Here is a 20,938-nt window from a genome sequence, read left to right as displayed (position 1 = left end):
TCTGTAGGAAGAGGTCTATATGGCTCAACCGCCGGGTTTCATTGAGCCTTCTAAATCTATGCATGCTTGTAAGCTTCGAAAAGCAATTTATGGCTTGAAACAGGCTCCTAGAGCATGGTACAATGCCTTGAAGCAGTTCCTTCTTTTATATGCATTAAAAAATGCTTACTTAGATACCTTTCTTTTTGTTTACATGCGAAATGATCTCACTCTCTATCTTCTTATTTATGTGGATGATATAATTCTTACAAGCAGCTTCTCTACGTTCATAGACCAGTTTGTCACCTCTCTTGCTAATCAATTCTCCTTGAAGGATCTTGGTCCTTTAAACTACTTTCTTGGTGTTGAAGTCCTCTCTACTACAATCGGTCTTCATCTGTCCCAGCAAAAGTATGTCCTTGATATCTTAGACCGTGCAAGGATGATGGATGCCAATCCTGTTTCCACTCCAATGTCTCCTTCTGCCTCACCTTCTTTGTCTGATGGTCATCCTTTGCCATCTCCAACTCAGTATCGCCAACTTATGGGTATGCTTCAATACTTGCTTCTCACCCGCCTGACATTGCCTTTAGTGTCAATCAGTTGTCTCAGTTTTTGCATCAACCGACAGATTCTCATTGGACAGCCGTTAAACGTCTTCTTTGGTATCTTAAAGGCACTCATTCTCTTGGGCTCTTCTTGCATCAGAATTCTCCTCTTAATCATGCATTTTTTAAAGCTGACTGGGTTGGAAATCGTGATGACAGCACCTTCACTTTCGCTTATGTTATCTTCCTAGGTCACAATCCCATTTCCTGGACTTCTTGCAAGCAAAAATCCATCTCTCGATCCACTACTGAAGCGGAGTATCGCTCTGTCACCCACATTATTTCTGAATTATGCTAGTTACTTTCTCTTTTGAAGGAATTGAATGCTACTCCTCTTGTCACTCCTACTGTGTATTGTGATATTAAGCGTGATGTATGTTTGTGCCAATCCTAAGTTGCATTTGTGAATGAAGCATGTGCGTATTAACTTCCATTTTGTTCATGATCATGTGACTGTTGGCTCCCTTCGTGTTGCTCATGTTTCCACTCATGATCAAATTGCTGATGTTTTAACCAAGCCACTATCTAGTTCCCGCTTTCAGCTTCTACATTCCAAGCTACGTGTTCTTCCCAGACCCACTTACTTGAGGGGGGTATATTAGTGAATATCTATATGTATTTATTATTTATTTGTATTTATCTATTTTGTTATTATCTCATGCTGTATATACATGTCTTACTAGGATATGTATTCTTTATGTATGTATATTTGGTTGTTAGGCTTATGATGTATATATACCATTACTCAACTTAATGAATAGTGTATTTTACGTTCACTCTGTTTGCCTCTGCTCTTCTGCTAGGATAGAGAATAAAAAAATTACCATTGTAAGAAGCCTATGAAAAGTCATCTGCTACTGCTGATCCTCAACTAACAACATAACAGCAGTCGCTTCTCTGCCAAGTGCCACAGTAAAAGATTTAAGGTCAGCAAGTTTTGCTTCTGCACTCTGAAGCTTCACAGAACTCTTACAAGACATAGAAAGATCCCTAGTTTTTTATCGACGCCTCAACACTTCCGTAACCTGATAAGAAGATATTCACTATAAATATGTAGTTTTCTACACAAGTGGTTACTCCTAAACTTGAGATTAGTAATTACCTGAGCCTCCACATCCTGACGGAGTTTATCATAACAGTAAACCAGGTGACGAGCATCTTCCAAAGGAGCTCCATTTATTTGTGTCCATAATAACTCACAAACCTACAGATTTAAAACATGTGGCCTAATTACAGACATAAAAAGAAACAGAGAAGATGAAACTTAAAATTTTAGTAGACAATAATAAAATATTCCTACACTCATTGCTTATTCCTTGTACTAAACAAGTTTTTCAAGTACTTCGAATACATTCCTTATTATAGTTAGAGAACAAAAGAGCTCTAAGCATGGTTAAAATCACTAACGTCCTCTGCACTCAATACAAATAGCTTTTGATGGAAGTAGTCCATCACAAATGTAACATTTCATGTTACAGGTCATTAACTTTTGCAAAACCCACAAAGAAGTAAAAAAGAATAACACAACAAATTATTTGAGGTGGTACACCTCTTGACGATATATACCACCAATTATAATATTGGGATTGTTTCACAAGCAAAACACAAAACTAAACTGAGAGAATCCTACTTCATATCCCTCCATCGTAGCATCTTTAATGAAAAAAAAATGTACTTGGATACGGATAGAAAATGTAGCCACACAAACATCAAACGTAAGTAATAAATCTCCGTTCCTACAACCTAATAGGCATAAAAATTGTCTTTTCATCTCTTAACCTGTCAACAAAACATAAACTCTTCTTTTTAGAGTTTCCCTGCCTAACCTTGAAACCAAAGATCTCCACTCCAAATGCTCAAGTCCAACACATAAACAAGTCTAAGCAATGCCCTCGTTTAGAAATGCCAAAAGCAAATTTTTGCATTTTTGTCCACAAAAATCTAAACTGAAACACATTCAACTGCTATGTGTTTTTCAAGGATCATGTCATGAGATTGCCAAAATGTTTCACATGAATAGCTTAGCAAAGAAATTAACTGATCATTGAGGATATTAAGAAGATCTTCCCTCTCCTTTTCAATTGCATTATGTGAGGTACCAAAGTTGATAGAAGCTCTTGCAAGAGAAGCGTGAGTGCTCTGATTCTCAGATTCATATGTACAGCAATCTTCCGCTAGCTTCCTCACTAAATTATTTAAGGTGGAACTTATATGCTAGCCTTGTAAAAGGATGTTATGTACATGTTCCATGCAAGGTTCATGTAGGAATTGTCTGTATGGTGTCCAGGGAAGACTTGGTCTTTGGACTTAGTCTTTGTTGGTTAATTTGTTTTAATATTTTGTTATCATTATTTTCGGATTGTTAGTGTAACAGCCCAGACCACCCACATGCGATATTGTCCTCTTTGGACCTGGGGAATCCTCTTACAACCTAGCCCTCAAGGTTTTAAAAGACCTCGCAAGGGAAAGGTATCCACACCCACTTATATGGAGTGTTTCGTTCTTCTTTCCAACAGATGTGGGATTTCACAATTCTCCCCCCTTGGGGCCCAGGGTCCTCGCTGTAACACCAATCCGGGTACTGGCTCTGATACCAACTATAATAGCCCAGACCACCTGATGCAAACCTGCTCGAGCTCGCACAACCGACAACTCACTGGGGCACTGATCCGATACGGATGAAGACTGGACCAATCACTAGGGCTCAAGCTAAGAGGTTTTAAGGACAACCTTGCTGCCTTTATCCAAAGAGTAATTCATTCTCAAAAAGGCTTGTCCATACCTGAAGATAAAGGACCTGTTTTAAGTATCCAAGTGGTGGAAGCTGATACATCGGATACCCATACATCAGACATTTTATATTAGACACCCTTGCCTCGGACATCTGATCTCGGACTTCGGACATCGGATGTAACTTAGCTCGGACAGACATCAGTTAGCTCGACTAGACATAACTTAGCTCGGAAAAACATTAGTTAGCTCGGCTAGACATAAGTTAGCTCGGACAGACATCAGTTAGCTCAGATAGGCCATAAGTTAGCTCGGTTGAAGACATAATTCAGCCTAGATGTCAAAGTCAACTCGTTACCTAATTTGCGATTGACTTTATTTCTTTTTGGGTTTTTATTTATTTATTTTCTGGACAAATAACTTTAGGAAGGTTTTTATTTTATTCTTTCCATTGTAAATTAATTAATTCCTAATTTAATATAAAGAAATTAATTAATCAAACTTAGATTAGGAAAGGAAGTATAGTTTCAGCCAACTAGGTTTCCTTATGTGTGTGACCGGTTTTACCTAGGGTTTTTTAGGGTTTATTTTGTTTCTTTCAAAGCCTATTTAAAGGCTTATTTTTCAATATGATTACAACTTTGATTTGATTAAGAAAATACATGTGAGATTAATTATCTCTTTGTTCTTTGAGAGCACTTAAAACACCATTAGAGAATTGGTTGTTTTAGCTTGACTTATCAATAGGATCTCCATCCCCTATTGTGGCGTCTACATTATACCAAAGTTTCTAACCACAGGTTGGTTAGGGGTTGAGGTCAATTCCATTATAACTTGAACTTAATTAAGATCCCGGCTAATATAATACGGGTTTAGGAGCAGGTCGTCCTAGGTTCGTATCATTTGGTATTAGAGCTAAATTTTTTTCAGGTTTGATCTATCTTTATTTACTTTATTTTTTTTTGTGTTATTATGCAATTTTAGCATTAGGTTAAGGTTGCTTCTATCACCATACACGTTCTGCATCTTAAAAAAAAAAAAAAAAAATTCATTCCTAGTTGAATTAGGATTTCCTAGTTTTATCGTATTTTTGTTTCCTACTTTGTTGGTTGTTTTTCATCATTGTTCTTGTTAATTTTGGTTTTTGTTGATTTTTCTTTGCTGTTTTAGTCTTAAATATTTGCATTCATATATTAAAAAAAAAAAAAAAGAGTTTGAGCCAACATTTAAAAAAAAAAAAAAAAACTGCACATTTGTGTTTATTTGGAGGTCATGGGTTTGGTGTTTGTTTTGGAGTTGGAATTGCAATTTTGGTAATTATTCTTGCTACTGCAGTTGTTTATGTTCTGTGAGTGAAACAAAAAAAAAAAGAAAAAAAAAAGAAGAGGTAAAGCCGAATAATAAAGAAAAAAAAAATATTTCGGTTTGTTGGAGTTTGATTTGTTTGTTGGAAATTTGTTGGAGCTGCTGGTTTTTTTTTGCTTATTTATTCAATATTTGAGTTTCTTGAGAGTTATTTTTGCTGCTGGATAATTTAGTTTGAGTGCTAAATTATTTGGATTGAAATTAGTTAAAGGAATTGATACAAAACTTGAATTACAAAGAACAACAACCAACAACTTTTCTATATTTTTGTTCTCTTTGATTCTTGTTCGTATTTGAATTTCTTTTTCTAGAATTTTATTCTTGAACTCATAATCTACTACCATCTGGTGCAGTTTTCAAAAATTCCAACGTTTTCCCATTATTTTGTGTTTTCTTGTCTAGAAAGCCGAAAAATTAGGATTTGTTGGATTCTTTCGGTATTGCCTACTTTTTGCTACTGTTTTGTTGATAAGTTTAATTAAAACATACTAGTGATCTAATTGCTGTTTTGTGGGTGTTTTAATTAGAACTTTGAGATAATTCATTGAGTGGAAAAAGGCAAGAGTGTGTGAGCTTAAAAGAGGGTAAAAAGCCGAAACAAGTGTGCAAACACGAGTGTCGAGTCCTCATTTGAGTGAAACACGTAAGGGAGTGAAATTGTAAGGTCCTATTTTATTTCTATTGCATTATTATACTAACATGAGAAAATCAAGAATGAGGAGAGGGGAGCCACCCTTGAGGATCAATGAGGAGGAGTCCGTAGCATTCCATGGCGATACCCGAGCTACTGGGAGTGGAGACCAAGTGGACATGAGAACTGTTTTGGAGTCAATACAGCGGGTTAGTGCTCAAGTTGAGCATGTGAAACAAAGGATGGGAAGGCTAGAAGTTTCACAAGGAATTCCAAACACAAGAAATAGGCAAGAATTCCATGGAGAGCGAGGTCAAAGACGAGGAGGTTGCAAGAGACCGAGAGAGGAATTTGATGAGGAGCCATTCAGTGGAGACTTTGAAGAAGGTATGGATGAAACTTTTGCTGTTCAAGATAGAGCTGGCCGTGGAAGATATAGGAGGGAAGATACAGATGATGATTTGGGAAATATCAAGGTTAACATCCCACCTTTTATAGGTAAAAGTGATCCCGAAGCTTATTTGGAGTGGGAAGAAAAATAGAGATGATTTTTTACTGCCATAACTATTCGGAAGGTAAGAAGGTAAAGTTGGCAGCAATGGAGTTTGGCCATTATGTACTCCAATGGTGGACAAATGAGCAAAGCACCCGAAGGAGAGTTGGTGATGACTTGATTACAACATGGCGTCAAATGAAAGGAGCCATGAGGAAACGGTTTGTGCCATCCCATTACCATAGGTTGCTGCATCAACGGCTTCAATCTTTGTCTCAAGGAAGTAGGTCTGTGGAGGATTATTACAAAGAGATAGAGATGTTAATGATGAGGCTGAATATGAATGAGGATAGGGAGGCAACAATGGCGAGATTTCTTGGTGGTTTGAACCGTGACATTGCCAACCAGCTTGAATTACAACAATACTTGGAATTGGAGGAGATGTTGCATGTAGCAATTAAGCTTGAGAACCAATTCAAGAGGAGGGGTGTTAGCACACGGTTTGGAGGAGTTTCTAGCAGTGGAAGGACAAGTTCAAGTGGCTGGAAAAACAATTCTACTAATGAAAGCAAGCTGAAGCCGAAGCTTGGGGAAGAAGCTACTAACCTGTCGAGAAGAGAATTTAAAACCGAATCTGCCCAAGCCATTAAAGGTGATGTAAAATCTGAACCTAAACCTCAAAAGTCAAGAGAAATTATTTGTTTCAAGTGCCAAGGAAGAGGACATGTAGCCAGCCAATGCTCGAATAGAAGGATAATGGTAATTAAGGGTAACGGAGAGGTGGAATCCGAAAGTGAGGCTAGTAAGGCTGAAATCGAACAAGAAGATGAAAGACTTGATGATGAGGCTGAACCATTGAACACATCAAACGTTGAGCTAAATTTGGTCTCAATGAGGGTACTTGCTGTTTACAAGGATGAAGAACAAATTCAACGAGAGAACATCTTCCACACTCGTTGTGAAATACAAGGTAAAATTTGTAGCATGATTATAGATAGTGGGAGTTGTACTAATGTAATAAGTAACCTTGTTGTTAATAAATTAGGCTTAAAAACAATAAAACATCCTGAACCATATAGATTACAATGGCTTAATGATAGTGGTAAGATGAAAATAAACAAACAAGCCAAAGTAAAATTTAATATAGGTAGATATGAGGATGTAGTTTTATGTGATATTGTACCCATGATTCCTTGACATATACTATTAGGTAGACCATGGCAATTTGATAAAGATGCTACTCATTTTGATGGAGAAAATAATATTGTTTTCAGGTTTAAAGGGAAGAAGGTCAAGCTGGAACCATTATCTCCTAAAGAGGTTTACAAAGACCAATTACAAATGGAACAAAGGAGAGAAGCCGAAAAGCTTAAGGAAAAAGCAAGTATGGCACCAATGGCTTCACCATCCTTTCAAGAAGGTAAGAATGAGGTTGCTGATCAAGGTAAGGTTTATAAGACTCATATTGAGTGGAAAGGTCAAGGAAAAACCAAAAGAGAGGGGAAAGAAAGTGGCAAACCCGAGAGCTTGGAGAAGGAAGGGAAATCCGAAGGTTTGCGCCAATCCAAGGGGGAAAAAGAAAAAGAAAGAAAAGCAAGGTCAAGTAGCAACTTTTATTTGAGTTTAGGGGATATTAATAAGGTTATTGAGTGTAAGAAACCTTTGCTGGTCATGATTTATAAAGAAAATTATTTTAATGATCAAACTAACTTTGAAGAACTTGAATTGCCAAGTTCAATGAATTCTCTTTTGAAAGAGTTTGGAGATGTCTTCCCAAATGAAATTCCAAGTGGACTAGCACCTATTCGAGGGATAGAACATCAAATTAACTTTGTTCTAGGGGCTTCCATACCAAATAGACCAGCTTATAGGAGCAATCCCGAAGAAACAAAGGAGCTGCAAAAACATGTAAGTGATTTGCTTGATAAAGGATACATTCGTGAGAGTTTAAGTCCATGTGCTGTTCCTGTTTTGTTGGTACTTAAAAAGGATGGTTCTTGGAGAATGTGTGTTGATTGTAGGGCTATAAATAACATTACCATCAAATATAGGCATCCCATTCCTAGATTAGATGATATGCTTGATGAGTTGCATGGTGCTTGCATGTTTACAAAAATTGATCTTAGGAATGGTTATCATCAAATTAGGATGAAAGAAGGTGATGAATGGAAAACCGCATTCAAAACTAAATATGGGCTGTATGAATGGTTGGTTATGCCTTTTGGATTATCCAATGCACCTAGTACTTTTATGAGGCTTATGAATCATGTAATGCGTCCATTTATTGGTAAATTTGTGATTGTTTATTTTGATGACATTCTAATATATAGCCGAAATTTGGATGACCATGTGGATCAACTTAGGCAAGTTTTGCAAGTTCTTAGAAAGGAAAGATTGTTTGCTAACATTAAAAAATGTGAATTTTGCAAAGATGAGCTTGTGTTTCTAGAATTTGTAGTAAGTGCTGCAGGAATCAAAGTTGACCAAGCTAAGGTGAAGGCAATTCAAGAGTGGCCGGTTCCTACTTCTATCACCCAAGTGAGGAGCTTTCATGGCTTGGCAAGCTTTTATAGAAGATTTGTCAAGGATTTTAGTACCATAGCAGCACCATTGAATGAAGTTGTCAAGAAGAATGTCGGCTTCAAATGGGGGGAAGTACAAGAAAAATCTTTTAATTTGTTGAAAGAAAAATTATGTAATGCACCTTTGTTAGTTTTGCCAAATTTTTCTAAGACTTTTGAAATTGAGTATGATGCTTTGGATGTAGGTATTGGAGCTGTCCTAATGCAAGAAGGAAGACCCATAGCCTACTTTAGTGAAAAATTAAATGGAGTTGCCCTAAACTACCCGACTTATGACAAGGAGATGTATGCTTTGGTGAGGGCTTTGGAGACGTGGCAGCATTATCTCATGCCAAAGGAGTTTGTGATTCATATAGATCATGAGTCTTTAAAGCATATCAAGGGTCAAGGAAAGCTCAACCGAAGGCATGCCAAGTGGATTGAATTTATTGAAACCTTCCCATATGTGATCCGCTACAAAAAGGGTAAGGAAAATGTGGTTGCCGATGCATTATCCCGAAGGTATTTACTCTTTTTTACCTTAGATGCTAGATTGCTTGGATTTGAACAATTGAAAGAACTTTATGAGCATGATAGTGACTTTGGAAAAAATTTTAGAACCTGTTTGAAACATGGATTTAATAAATTTTACATATTTGAGGGATATTTGTTTAAGGAGAACAAACTTTGTGTGCCTAATTGTAGTATTACGGAATTATTGGTTCGGAAAGGACATGGAGGTGGTTTAATAGGTCATTTTGGTGTTTTAAAAACTTTATCCTTGCTGCAAGAACATTTTTATTGGCCTAACATGAGGAGAGATGTTGAGAGAACTTGTGAAAGATGTTTGAAGTGCCGAAAAACAAAATCAACATTGAAGCCGCATGGATTGTACAAGCCTTTGCCGATTCCCACCTATCCTTGGGTAGATTTGTCTATGGATTTTATTCTTGGGTTGCCTAGGTCAAGGACAGGTAAGGATTCAATATTTGTTGTAGTAGATAGGTTTTCTAAGATGGCACATTTTATTGCATGTAACAAAACTGATGATGCATCCAATATTGCTAATTTATTTTTCAAGGAAATTGTGAGATTACATGGAATGCCAAGAACTATTATTTCGGATAGGGATGCTAAGTTCTTTAGCTATTTTTGGAAAACTTTGTGGGCTAAATTAGGTACTAAGCTTTTATTTTCAACTACTTGTCATCCACAAACTGATGGACAAACCGAAGTAGTAAATAGAACCTTGTCTGCATTGTTGAGAGCATTAATTAGTAGAAATTTAAGAACTTGGGAAGAATGTTTGCCACATGTTGAATTTTCATATAATAGGTCTTTACATTCAGCAACTAAATTTACTCCATTTGAAAATTGTTTATGGTTTTAATCCTTTGACTCCATTAGATTTAACACATTTACCTTTAAGTGAGCGTGCTAATCTAGACGGAAAACAAAAAGCTGATTTTGTAAAGCAGATTCATGAGAAGCCACGAGCAAATGTTGAAAGGAGGACCGAGCAATATGCAAAGGTGGCTAATCAAGGCCGAAAATCAATGGTGTTTGAACCTGGAGATTGGGTGTGGCTGCATTTAAGGAAAGAAAGGTTTTCTGAACAAAGGAAATCCAAACTCATGCCGAGGGGCGATGGACCTTTTCAAGTTTTGGAGAGGATAAACGACAATGCCTACAAACTTGATTTACCGGCTGAGTATAGTGTTAGTGCCACCTTTAATGTTGCTGATTTATCTTCTTTTGCTGCAGGTGATGACTTCAATTTGAGGATAAATCCTTTTCAAGAGGAGGGGAATGATGCGAACCCGCCCGAGCTCACACAATCGATAACTCACTGGGGCACTGATCTGATACAGATGAAGACTGGACCGATCACTAGGGCTCAAGCTAAGAGGTTTAAGGACAACCTTGCTGCCTTTATCCAGAGAGTAATTAATTCTCAAAAGGGATTGTCCATACCTGAAGATAAAAGACCTGTTTTAAGTATCCAAGTGGTGGAAGCTGATACATCGGATACCCATACATCAGACATTTTATATCAAACACCCTTGCCTCGGACATCGGAGCCTTGCCTCGGACATCTGATCTCGGACTTCGAACATCGGATGTAACTTAGCTCGGCCAGACATAACTTAGCTCGGACAGACATCAGTTAGCTAGGCCAGACACAAGTTAGCTCGAATAGATATCAGTTAGCTAGGCCAGACACAAGTTAGCTCGGACAGGCATCAGTTAGCTCGGATAGGCCATAAGTTAGCTCGGACATCAGGCAGACATAAGTTAGCTCGGTTGAAGACATAATTCAGCCTAAATGTCAAAGTCAACTCGTTACCTAATTTGCGATTGACTTTATTTCTTTTTGGATTTTTATTTATTTATTTTCTGGACAAATAACTTTAGGAAGGTTTTTATTTTATTCTTTCCATTTTAAATTAATTAATTCCTAATTTAATATAAAGGAATTAATTAATCAAACTTAGATTAGGAAAGGAAGTATAGTTTCGGCCAAATAGGTTTCTTTATGTGTGTGGCCGGTTTTACCTAGGGTTTTTTAGGGGCTATTTTGTTTCTTTCAAAGCCTATTTAAAGGCTTATTTTTCAATATGATTACAACTTTGATTTGATCAAGAAAATACCTGTGATATTAATTATCTCTTTGTTCTTTGAGAACACCTAAAACACCATTAGAGAATTGGTTGTTTTAGCTTGACTTATCAATAGGATCTCCATCCCCTATTGTGGCGTCTACATTATACCAAGGTTTCTAACCACAGGTTGATTAGGGGTTGAGGTTAATTCCATTAGAACTTGAACTTAATTAAGATCCGGGTTAATATAATATGGGCTTAGGAGCAGATCGTCCTAGGTTCGTATCACCACCCGCATGCGATATTGTCCTCTTTGGACCTGAGGAATCCTCTGACAACCCAGCTCTCAAGGTTTTAAAAGGCCTCACAAGGGAAAGGTATCCACATTCACTTATATGGAGTGTTTCGTTTCCCTTTCCAACCGATGTGAGATTTCACAGTTAGCGACTAGGAAGGAGGAGTTGTGTTTTCCTAGTTTTACGTTCAGTTGTTATTATGCTTATATTAAAGTTGTTTTAGGATTAATAAACATATACAAGTTGAATCCAGAGTACTTTCCTTCCCTTATCTTCCCTCTTCCTTTGTCTAATTTCACTACCCAACAAAGGAACACATTGAGCAGACAAGATAACTATTCTCACCTGTCTCCATTTGCTTGTAGCTTGTAGAAATAAATCTTTCAACTCCACGTAAAATACTTCGCTAAAAGTGCTGCACAGCATTATCTATAATTAGAATTTAGTCAAAATAACCATTGCTCCATACTACCAGATGTTACATTGCAAAAATACTCCTAAAGATTAAAAATGCTGAAACATAGTTAATATTAACTAACATTCTAACATCATAAAGCTTGGGAACTACACCTTAGCTTCCCTTGTAGGGTTGTACAAATTTTGAAGTTGTTGGTGGCACAAAATTTCAGCTTCATCAACCATAACAGCATCATTATCTGAGCTTCCCAATGGTCTCAATACTGCCTGCAAAACAATGAACATCGAAATCAAATTCAAAACTTATGATGCCTAAAGGTCATATTTGGCATGCCATATTAGACGGTATAAGGACTCTGGATCCTTCTAATACTTTTTGTCATAACAAACAATCATGTGTTATAAGGACTCTAGATCCTTCTAATACTTTTTGTCATAACAAACAATTATGTGTTTGGTATGACAAAAAGTATGCATGAGCTAATAGACCCAACTTAATACAATCCAATCTATATAATAATAGTAATTAGTCATTAATTCATTCGATGGAAAAAGAAAGGCTAAGGATCATAGCAAAACGCATATATATCTGGTAAAATATCGAGTAGTTACAAATAACCCCTCAAAGTACGATACATTTCCCGCATTCTATAATGTAAAATTTCTTTATGATTAAAATCCAAACTTACGTTTAAAAGAATATATATATTCCCTCATTCTAGTGTTGCCAGCCTCTTTGAAAACTAGAAAATTTGTAACATTTACCTCTTAGCACAGCCAAAGTTTGAAATGTTTAATTATTATTCAAGTAATATAAACTTATATATGTGATGTAGACATTATCTCTGCAAGATCTTAAATATTTCATGACATATAGAAAATTTTAAGTTTAGTATAACAAGTTATTTTGTATGATGTGTGGATGTGATCCAACGATGTATTTAATTAAACCAAACTAGTTAATGTATAGATTAAACTGAAATAAACAATCTCCCATGAATATAACATTTTATTTAAACAATAAGTGAAAATAAATGAAAGACAAAATGACCCAAGAAATAAAAGGTTTTATTTTAGTCATGGTTTCTATAAAACCTTATTCCTTAAAATACATATATAGTTTTTTTTTTTAAATAAAAAAAGAAAAGAAAATACATTATTCACTCATTTTTCAGAGTTCATATTTTCTAAAATATAAGTGCTACCACGCATAAACTGATTAAGTAGCATTATTTTCCTTCTTTAATGTTTCACTGTATCCAAGCTTTTTTAAGAGTCATTATTCCCTCAAATATCGGACAAATACTATTGGCCGTGTTCACATCTATAACATCAGAGTAGCCGGTAATCACACTTGAATAGCATCCATTCCACATGTCGTTGCTATATTGATAAAACTTGCTGAACTTGTAATCATAAATACTGCTCCAATTAATTCCCTTGTAGTGATCAGCTACACGAATCTCAGTACATACCTACAAAATTATCCAAAGGATCATGGTGTATGATTATATAGTCCTGCTATAAGTCTATAATTTTTCCACGAAAAATTTTATTTATATAAACAATCATTATTTAAAATAAAAAAATTATCTTGTATAAAATAAAAAGTCCTAATAATTGTCACATCTTCTCCCAAAAAAAAAAAAAAAAAAAGCGCTACCTACACGGTTGTGGTCGAGCGCTCTATCCCATGGATTGTACCAAGCCAACATCCAGTCAGAAGCATCACCATTCTCATCCTGGCCACGCTATATGGTGGTTCCGATGGATCCAGTAAACGATGGAATATTTTGGACGTGAAGAAATGCATTCCATTGACCATTTTCGAGCACCAATGGGTATGGAGAATCCCCAATATGCCCTTGCCAATCATGGGACCCAACATATGTTAATCTGTTTCCTGTTGCGTTGTAAATCAAGCAAGTCGTGGTGACTACTAGAACACCATATTTTGGCTTCAAGCTCTCAACGAATTTCCGGGCGTTCACATCTTTGTCGTCTGCATTTTTCATAGCAGAGCCTCATAAGCTCTGTCTGTTGCCGTTATCTCTTTCCCTTGATATTTTGGCATCGCCTCTAATGTCTGGTTCGTGATGGGGATGCCAAACACGTTGGAATCCATTGTAGCTTTTTGAGGCTTTGAAACTCTCAAAACTTTTATGAAAGCTTGGAAGTTGGAATGCTTTATATGACAATATTGGAGATCGTTTGTTTATATATGAGAAGAACCAAAAGGGCAGCATGATCTAACGTCTATTTACACAATTACAATACAAAAAGTCAATTATTATTTAGTCTTTCTTTTATTATGAAATAATGTTCTAGTTTTTCAAATTTTACATAGTAAACGCGCATGATGAATATAAGGTCGTCATATCAAATTTATAGTCATTGACTTTTCTTTTTTTTTTTTTTTTTTTTTTTTTTTTGGGTCTTTGGCCGCTCATTGTTCGAGGATAATAGCATCATTCTTGATTTTTTTGGCTAAACAAAATCATTGGGGTTGCAGTTAACCAGCCCTTTATTGGTGAATTTGCTAATTTCTAACAAATTTTTTTTATCCAAAATTCTATAATATATAGTTTATAAAGCACTTATGCAATAAATACTAAAAAAAATTTAAATAGTACTTTTAAATGTATTTTTAAATAAAATAAGTATCTTTTCTTAATAATTACTTAAAAATCTTTAAAAAAAAAATTTCCACATAAAATCATGAAAGTAAACTTGAAAAAGAAGTTTATCCTTTCAAATATTTTTAAAAGGACAAACATTTTAAAATATATGTAAATTATTTTTAAAATTAAATGTCATTTAATAAATTTTCTTTTTACTTCATTTAATTCTTTATTAGACAAAAAATATTTTTTATAATTTTCTGGAAAATTATAATACAAAATTATATATATATATATATATATATATATATATTTTAGTTTATATTCTCTTACCAAATTTCAAACATTTGGTTTTAAATTCAATCTTTAAATATGGTTTTCTATAAATATTTATTATCTATTTGGTGCCCAATAAATCCATACCTACATTAAATATATTATACATGTTCAAGTAAATAAATATTATTTTGATAATTTTATTTATCTCTTCTTAAATAAATAAAAAATGAAGATTAAAAATACACCTTAAATAAGTATGTATTTAGTAATAGCATTTTATCAATTAAAATTTGATCATATTTAAAATTATAATTTAAATAGTCATAATCGTATTAGATTGCACATTTGTTAAATATATTAATTTTGAATTAAATAAGTCAACTCAAAAAATGATATGTTCAACAATTGTGTTATATGAAATGATTCTGGATTTGACTTCAAATTTGATTTGAATCCAATTATAATAAATCCAAAGCCATTAAACATATCTTGAATTCAATTAAATTTGGGTGAAATCCCATCCATTTTAATTTAGAATACATTTTAATTTTTGTTAAAAAAAAAAATGTTCTAAGGTTTATATGTTTGTGTATATAAATTAGGGTGCTTTTTTATTTTTATTTTATTTTGTTTTATTTTTCTGTTTTGTATAATAGGGAGTGTGTTTATATGTGCTACAAGAATCATTATTTCTTTTAGGGGAAAAAAAAAAAAAGACTTAACAGCTGACATGGTAGTTAAAAAGAAAAACAGAAGAGTCTTTCACAAACCTGTAAATCGGGAGTAATTAAGCAGACGACTTTGAAAAATCGTCTTTTTTTAATTATAAATTAATAAATTAAGTTTTGGGAAAAAAAATCCTATGTTAAATTTAAAAAATTGATGATTGATAATGTAACACCTCGTACCAAAAAAAAATATACATGATTAAACAAGTTTGACCAAGTTGACTAAGTTTGACCAAATGAACAATATGTGCGTCTAAGTTGACTTTTTCAATAGCCAATATTTTTTGTTTGAATGAGGTACCATTGTGTAGATTTCATCGATACGAGTTCATAGACTGGTAGCACGCCAAATTCTGAGTTACGGATAAAAAGTTTTGGTTCTAAGAAGTTTTAATCATAAGTTTTATATCAGTGTTCAAGCCAATATCTAGTTTTTGTCTGTTAGTGACCCAAGGCTTTATATAAGCCTAGGTAAACGTGTCAAATAGGAAATAAAGCCCAAAATACCCATTTTTTCTCCAAAACCTGATAAATTCTCCCCTCAGACCTATGGGTCCGAACTGGATCGTTTCGAACCCGTTTACCGTCAAACTGGATCACCGCCGTTTTGCCCATTTCCAGCCAACCACCACTTACACTAGCCAGCCAACTAGAAAGGTCACTTGAAGGCGAGCTCAGCCATGAAATTTCATGGCAAGAAGCGGTCGGACGCGCCCAGATCGGGCCGGCAAAATCCGCGGTGGCCGGCGAGGTGGGTCGCTGGATTTTCTCATTTCTTGGCCAGTTTAGGCCAACCCATACACCTTTCCCATTATTTTCGACCCCTTTGAGCTCATTTCCGTGGTTATTTTGTCCAAATTCCTCACCATTTGAAAGATATGACAATGGGAAATTCGGCCGATGCTTTAATAGTGTTTTCCGGCCACCGGAGGAAACTTTGGACCAAGGTGAGCATATTGGTAGGTTCTTTGTCTCTTGGGCTTTCTGTCAATATAAAGTTTGTGAATTTTGGAAGTCGTTTGATAATTTTTCCATTTTTGGGTCAATTAGTTAATTTTCGGATAAGTTGGAGACTGTGTTTGGACAAAATGAGTCAAATTAGTTAAAATTGGAGTTGAATTAGTGAAATTGCATATTATTAGAACCCATTAGGTGGTTCGATTTCAAAATATTAGGCTTCGGGTGAAATCCCCAATTTTAAGTATCGGGTCCTAAGGACATGCGGTATAATTGGATTGTCCGGTGTCCAATTTATGCAATTTTGTAGTACTGTAAATCATTTTAAGACATTTGGGCTATACAAGTGTCTCTGGTTTAGTTGTTTGGAACCTGAGAAATATTTTATTATATTATAGGCACTCGAGTTGAGCTTGGAGGTGATCCTGTAGAGGAGCAGGCGTGAGCATCTACAGTATTGTGAGTGGTTATATCATTTTTAAATATTTTGGGTATCTAGTATAATATATATGTGGTTTAAATATTTTACGTATATACCATTTGATTGAAATGTTGTTTTATACATATATAAATATTTGGCTTCACATATATGTGTTATCATTTTATATGACTTTTGATAATATTTTAAGTGATTTCCAATTTTAATGGGTCCATAAATGGACTTGTGGTATTTAAATATCTTGGTAATTAAATTGAGATTTTAAATCATTTTGGAAACTATTTGGTTTGAAAAACCATATTGAAAATCATATGATTTTAAGCATGATCAAATATTTTATAATTTTATGTGTTTAAATTTGGTTTATGGTGAATATACTTCATTGTGGTATTTCTAGTTTTCGTATGAAATGATGTTTTGAGATTTTTGAAGTATTTAAATAAGCGGTGGAAGTTTAAATGTTAAATTATGATTTATGATACAGTATCGTTTGGAAAAGTATATATATAATCTTACAAGATTGTTTCAAGGATACTGTATTGGTTATTTTTAAATTGATGATCATGTAATACCAATACCTTGGATCAGTATTATATTATATTATATTACAGCGCACTGGGTTTACCACGGTGCCGTGAGGTTGGTTTCATCCAATGGTTATCTATTATTACCACGGACTATGAGGTCGGGTTTATTCGACGGTTTATTATTATTACCACAGTGCCGTGAGGTTCGTATTATCCAACGGTTTATTATTACCATGGACCGTGAGGTTTGGTATGTCCCGACGGTTAATTGACATTTCCACGACACCTTTTGTACATTGAAGGTCGTGAGATGGGTGTCTCCCACGGTTTACAGATTGGTACATCGTTTGGTACATTGTGTACGTTTGAACATATTGTTGATTTACAGATATTGTGGTGATTTCTGCATTTTCATATTTATTTGGTGGAACTATATTTATTATATTTTATGCTCACATATTTATATCTTGATTTGAGACATTTTATAATATTACAATGATCATTCATTTTATATTTGAGCATCGGTTTTATGATATAATAAATTGGAATACAAGTTTGGATTTTATGAAATGATTTTTAAATGGAAAACTTTTCGAACGAGTAAAACGAGAGTCCTTGAGAGAAAGATTTTTCAGAAATAAATTGTTATTTTTCTATTATACTATGCCACTCACTGAGATTCTTTATCTTACGTTTTATTTGTTTTGAATTCGTTCCCCTAGGCCCAGGCAGCTAGTAGCAGTCTACCTCGCGCACAACTTATCGCTTGTTTTCTTCCACTACAGCAGCCGTATTTATCCTTTCTTTATCTATTGTTATGTTCTGGACTTATTTATTACTTATTTGTACTCATAGATTTCGTTGACACTCTTAAAATGCTCTGATTTTAAATATGGGACTCAGTAGTGACTATGGTACTTATGTGTGTAGTTATGGCCTGTAGTACAGTAGGCCGGTTGTGGACTTTATGTTGTTGTGGACTTATTTATATATATATATATATATATTGAGGTATTAATGTTAATGCTGGTGTTTGATTATCTACATTTTAAGGTAAGGTTTCATTGGAAATTTTCTAGAGATTGTCCAGTGGAACTTCACTAGGCGGGATCATCCGGAAGATCCTGGGATGGTTCCGATGACAGATCCTGTCAGATAAATTTAGAATGTGCATTGCATTTGGATTTTGAAAAACTTTTTAAGTTTTTATAATGACTTTTTTTATAGAGATTTTTTTTATTCTTAGTTTTCTATTATTTTCCTGATGTCTTTTCATGAATGACATGTTATTAAAAGAGACAAAATAAATGTGCATTAGAGAAATCAATTGATACGAATGAGGTTGTGAGTTTGAACGTGGCAAGCTTTATTTGTGTTTTATGGTGCTTGTCATTTTGCGAATAGCAAATGATAAAAGGGACTACAAAGATTATATATTTCTAGTTTAGATCTTCATAGGATTGTAAAAAATGATTAGAAATATATTCATCCAAATAGTTTCTGAATTGATAATTTACTTTTTTTTTTTTTTTTCAGGTTCAAAACCAGATAAGGGTTTGCTAAGATTTCTTTTTTCATTTTTTGGGCAAGATTTTCATAAGATTCTATATTTCATACAAACATTCATGCTAGAAACAAGTATCAAAGAGAAATAAAAAAAAGCAAAAAATAATAATAATAAATCATACCAGAAAGAGACATCCTAATTGGATTAGCACAGAAAATAATAATAATACTTGCGTAAGTTGCAGGCTTTTTTTTTAATTTTTTTTTTTAGAATGAACGGACGGGTTACTGTTAACAATTGACGTTTAAGTCTTTGTATAATATTTATAAAATAAAAAAAAGGAAAAAAAGGAGAAAAGTCTTTGTATGATAAGCAATCGAGATAAAAATGATGTTCAAGTCTTTGTATGAAAAGTCTTTGGATAGGTGGTTTTTTCCCCGACTAGAAGTGGGTCAACTCGGTGAGTGGGAAAAGGAAGAGGTTGGACAAGAACTTGAATGATTTGAGAAAAATATGTGATGGAATAATCAATAAGCGTCTACAAAATAATGAATCAAAAACAACAACTGGTAATGGTAGGGAAGATTTTTTGGACGTTCTGCTTCGAATGCAACAACGAGACGATTTGGAGGTGCCCATCATACATGACAGTATCAAAGCTTTGGTTCTGGTTCGTGTCTTTTTTTTTTTTTTTTTTCTCCTCTCTGTACTATTTTTTTTTATCATTTTTATCACAATTTTTTAATTTGCGTTTCTCGAATTAACAATTTCATTTAAGTATAGGTATCAAGAGCATATGAATTGAGTAAGCAGCCTATCTCTATACTTAACAAAGTGAATTAGATCTTTTATATTAAAACCTAATTAAAAGGATATAGCCAAATAAGATATGGATTCTATCCCTGATAAGTACCATTTTTCATCAACTTTAATATATATGTATTTTCTCAAACCTTAACTATTCTGTTTTAAAAATTAAAGTATACTGCGTGTAATAGGATTGGATTGCTTCCCACCCAGCAAACCTATCAGGATGGTTGTCACCCAACATACAATTTCAGGCCTACTTATTTGTTAAAATACGTTTTAATAGTTTTACTTAGCATATAAATTAATTTCCAATACTTAGATTCTTTTTATATCTCCAAATTAATATAAAAATTAACTTCTAATGATCGATGTCTTGATTATATTTCATTTTATTACGTATAGGACATGTTTGAAGGAGGAACGGATTCAACATTGGCCATCCTAAAGTGGACAATGATTGAGTTGGTGAGGCACCCAAGAGTGATGAAGAAAGCACAAAAAGAGGTTTGGCTACCGAAAAAGTTAATGAGGCCCATCTTCAACACCTTCATTACATGAAAGCTATGGTGAAGGAGACGATGAGATTGCACCCACCAGCACCTCTACTGGCTCCTCGCGAATCCATGGACAAATGCATTCTCGATGGTTACAAAATACCTGCGAAAACTCGGGTTGTGATAAATGCTTTTGCCATCGGAAGGGATCCAAAATCATGGGAGGATCCTCTAGTTTATAATCCAGAGACGTTTATTAATGATCAGGATAATAAGAATGGTAGTGTTGTAGATGTTGATCATGTCAAGCATCAAGAATTCAAGTTTGTACCGTTTGGAGGAGGAAGAAGAGGTTGCCCTGGTTTTGCGTTTGGATTAGCAACCATAGAGATTGCACTTGCTCACCTCTAGTACCATTTCGATTGGGAATTGCCTCCAGAAGTGCTTGGGCCTCATGATGTTGACCTCGATGAGATTTTTGGGCTTGCCTCCAGAAAGAAGTCTACTCTTGTTCTTGTCCCGAAAACCAATAAAGATTTCCCAGCCGTCCACATTTGAATCAAATTGTCCGATGGGAAATAATGATGAAAACAGGTTTCGGTTTCATCATTAGCAAGTGTTTGTTTGTTGTTTAATTCCACACGAATTGTTTTGTTTAGTCTAAAGTGTCGTCGTTTTGTTTTGTTTTGTTTTGTTTGTTTTGTGTCTGTTGTGTTAAAGGCCGGTTGTTCTGGATGTAAATGGCTAGTATATAAGCCATGGTCGTCTTCTCCACTCTCCTGCTCCCCAAACCACAGGAAGATAGATGTTTTGTATTCCCTATCACTTCTGATTGTATTTCCATTCCAAATAAGAAAAACATGTATGCATTGGGCTATTATTATTATTTTTTT

General features: G+C 34.6%; 1 pseudogene; it reads left to right on the top strand.

Annotated features, from left to right (window-relative positions):
- The first annotated feature begins 17,233 nt into the window (after positions 1-17,233).
- On the top strand, positions 17,234-20,603 carry LOC125418941 (tryptamine 5-hydroxylase-like; annotated as a pseudogene).
- The last annotated feature ends 335 nt before the right edge of the window (positions 20,604-20,938 follow it).

This window comes from Ziziphus jujuba, chromosome 6, assembly GCF_031755915.1.
Source record: "Ziziphus jujuba cultivar Dongzao chromosome 6, ASM3175591v1".
NCBI lineage: Eukaryota > Viridiplantae > Streptophyta > Magnoliopsida > Rosales > Rhamnaceae > Ziziphus > Ziziphus jujuba.
Note: the sequence above shows the minus strand (reverse complement) of the source record. Positions and strands in the feature narration are given on the sequence as shown.